Source organism: Anas acuta, chromosome 4, assembly GCF_963932015.1.
Source record: "Anas acuta chromosome 4, bAnaAcu1.1, whole genome shotgun sequence".
In the NCBI taxonomy this organism is placed as follows: domain Eukaryota; kingdom Metazoa; phylum Chordata; class Aves; order Anseriformes; family Anatidae; genus Anas; species Anas acuta.
Window position 1 is genome coordinate 53,607,244 of NC_088982.1, and position 3,873 is coordinate 53,611,116.

Below are 3,873 nucleotides of genomic sequence, written 5' to 3' on the forward strand. Positions count from 1 at the left end.
AAAAAGAAAAGAAAAAACAGATTAATTATTTGAAGCAGATGATTTGCCTATGAAATCAAGTCCAATTTTATTTTATTATACACAACTTAAGCAAAATTTTCATTCATTTTCTATTTAAAAAAAAAAAAAAGATGTTGATATGTCAACATGCAGTTTACTTGTTAAAAGGCCAAATGTCTGTGTTTCCATGGAAATTTTTATGCAGCTTATCACAGGGCATTTTCAAAATCTGTGCTGGGTTGGTTGACGTTTCCTCATATATGACTGGTAACTCACATAGGTTTTATCTTCAATTTCAGCATCATTTTACTGAGCTCACTGTTCTGGCAAACAGTCTTAGTCATTGAACACTATGAATTTTAAACACTTTTACACGCAGGAATTAAAATAAAATGGTAAACAGAATATATTGGGAATAAAGTATTTCTTTTAGTGTTATCTATTGCTGTATCTTTTTTTCTTGGTTTCAAATATGCCACATCCTGTAGGAAAACTACCCCATACGTTCTTATTACGTTGTTCCTCTGCCAGTAATGTATACTTCAGTAGGAGGTGCAGGTGCCCAGCGACACTGAAAATTAGGCAATTAGTGTCTCTGTTATGATACTTAGGCCTGATTAGCCTCTGCCTTGTGAATACCCCCCTTGACCTGTGAGAATTATTTTCATGCAGTTTATTGCTGTAGTTTAATTCCCATTTTCAGCTGGGGAACAGTTTGGAGCTGCTGCTTTCTTTTTCTAGTAGATGTGCTGATATTTTAAACAAACCTTACATGTATTATTAATACGAGATCATATTATAAAGGAAACACAGACCCTGAGAAATACAGAGGACTTTTTCTGCTCAGCTGTAGCAAAAATAAAAAATAGAAAATAAAATAAAATAAAATAAAAGGCAATTCTTTTAAACTGAAGTGAATGAAGTGAATGAAGTGAAACAGGAACAGTATTTAGCAGCAAAAGGTGGGTTCACCTCCATGACACAAGAAGAAAGAAGGAAAAAAAGGAGGAGAAAAAAATGGCAGCATACCTAATTTCTTCAGAAGAAAGGACAAGGAGTGATACAGGCTAAAAAGAGCATGTACAAGAGATTTCTGAGCAGAGTTTTGTCCAGGCAGTTCTTACAGATTGTGTGCCAATCATGCAGAGCCTATTCTTTCCCACTTAGCATTACTTAAGCAGATGCAGAGATTTCTAGAAGAACTAGAGAAAATGATAAGAATACTAGATGTATCCTCACTAAATTATTTTCAGTTTTACATAAGGGACAGAACAGCAAATAGAATTTATTGACTAAACCAGTGCCTCCCTCTTACCTCCATATTTCATAAGCACTTCCATTATTAGTGTTTATTGTGGAGCACTGGTATAGATCTCTATACCTACATGCTGTTTTTCTACTTCATCACTTCTCTGATAAGTTTTTACAGCTTGGCAACTACACTGTCAACAATTATAGCACTTGTTTTCACTGGTATCTTAATTTTTACTAAAAACAACTTGAAGAAAATGACTTCATTGTTCTAAGACACAGAACAGGTGTCAGATGAGTAAGAAACATGGGCAGCAGTCATGGCTTTTTATTTTTTAACAGCACCTTAGCTACTGCTGTAGTCCTATGCATAGTCTTAGTTTGTTTTTGATGAAGTTTTCAAAAATACTATTTCCTTTACTGGGAGAAGAGTTTTGTCAGCACTTTGTGAAAATCATATGCTGAGTGCACAACCAATCATTAACTTGAATTTGAAAGCATAAATTGTTAAAAAAAAAAATCCTAACACTGTAGCAGTACCTGGTAAAATCCAGCATTTGGTACAGACAGCTACCATAAACAGGATATAACATTTTTCCGGAATTTTAAAAGTAAAAATGGGTGACTCCACAGGAAGTCATCTGAACATTAATGGTAAAATAAATGTCATTGATTTCTTATGTTTTCAGATAGTTTATGAAAACTAGTATGAAAATTAAAATGCCAGAGATGCAACATCATATAACAGAAACCAAGAAAGCTCATGAAAACATGCTCATTAATACTGAAGTCAAATCTGGTGTCTTTGGAGCACCACTTCTCAAATAGACAAATTTTTTATTGAAATTTCCAAAGCTTTTAACAGTAAATAAAGCATCTCCCTTAGCTCTTGAATTGATTTTTGGTGTTAGTGTTCATTGTTACAATCTAGTAGCAGTTGTTATAGCAAATATACCTCAAAAATATTGTAGTGATAAAGTAGCTTGAGCATTTTTTCAACATAAATGCTCATAGTCAAAATTATGCCAACCCTATCACTACTGTTACTGAAACCTTCACAGAAAAACACCTGAACGGTTACAATCCATACTTTCCCAACCTTTTCACAACTCCCATCCTTGTTAAATCTCATCACCAAAAAAAAATCTCACTGAGGACCAACAACAACCATGATGAAACTGGTGAATGAAAATACATGAATCCCACACTACACATTCCAAAATGCAATATATTTTAATCCAGTTGATTAAAAGTCTCTCTAGAAATTGAAGTGATTAAATAATTCAAACATAATATACAAAAATAGAAATGCACAATCAGTAAACTGCAGAGATGTCCAGTTACGGCTTGAAGAAAATTTTTCACAATGTTTTCTTTTACTTCTCAGTCCAGAAGTCTCAAGGGAGATCTACAGAAGTAGCTCAGAAGACAAGCCCAGGAACTAACATTCATAACTCACTCTGCATTAAAAATTATTGACATCAGTGGAAATATCAGTTTTATGACACGTTATAATTTTTCCCAGTCAAAAGAGAATCTCTCCAGGTTCCAAAAAAGCTAACCACTTTATTGCTTCTTCCTACCAGTCTACCAATAATTTGTTTTCGGATTAGCTCTGATTAATGTGGTCAAGTTAAATTCAGAGTTTTTGTTCTCAAGCTATATTTATAAGAATAGCTGCTGTTTAGAAGTTGGAAATTTCTATTCCAAAGTTGAAAGACCGGTATGCTGTGCACTGAAAAATTCTGATTTTTTCACCATATACATCTGCATGGCAATAAAATATATTCTGTTTTTCTACAGGTTTTACTATGAAATGCAGCAGGCTGACCAATGTCAACACAGGCTAAAGCTGAGCAACATTAATCACTAGGCACATATCTAGCTGAAGTCCCATTTCAATGGTAATAGGACATGCTATCTCTTTTAGGACTCAGAGAAACAATTACCTGCTATGCCAAGGACCTGATTCCTGCTGACAGAATTTAATAAGGTTCCACTTGAAAGGACTGAAGTGGATAATTTTGTAGTTGAGATCAACCTCTCATTTTTCCTGTCTTTCTCTATTGAGGGATGGAGAAGACATAGAGAAGAAATTCCTCAAAATGCTTATCACCTTTGGGTACTGGTGTCTCCAGAAAGATTGCATTGTACCACTACCCAACCTAAAAAAAAAAAAAAAAAAAAAAAAAAAAAACACAAAAGAGGTTTTTCTTCTTCTTCTTCTTACTTTTTTTTTTCTTTTCCCCTTTCACTTTTGCACCAAGTTTCTCATTACTTTTTTATGAGCTTGACATGGACAGTTTAGGCGACTTCCCATGAAGGTGATGGGGCATACAGCATTTTATAGATGCTCCACAGCTGAGACATACCATTAATGCCTTGCCACACCTTGCCACACCAACACTTAGCAGCCAGAATTAATAATGACCACTAACAGACCTCTAAACACATTTTGGCAGAATTCTAGATCTGGGCCTAACACTAGTTTTTAAGAGATATTTGAGAGGTACAAGATATAATATAGCATAAACTACAAATTTCAAATCTTCATTCTTCTTTATCTGGAAGTACACAAAGTACACCTGTGTAGAACTAATTCTCCATATATTATCTTGTTTC

At 34.2% G+C, this 3,873-nt stretch overlaps 1 long non-coding RNA gene across 1 annotated transcript; it reads right to left on the bottom strand.

Annotated features, from left to right (window-relative positions):
- Nucleotides 1–824: 824 nt before the first annotated feature.
- Nucleotides 825–3,571, bottom strand: LOC137855264 (uncharacterized). Its single transcript, XR_011095650.1, has 3 exons — nucleotides 3,530–3,571; nucleotides 3,201–3,416; nucleotides 825–2,711 (listed from the first exon to the last, which is right to left on the bottom strand). It is a non-coding gene; the product is annotated as an uncharacterized lncRNA (long non-coding RNA).
- Between the last annotated feature and the right edge of the window lie 302 nt (nucleotides 3,572–3,873).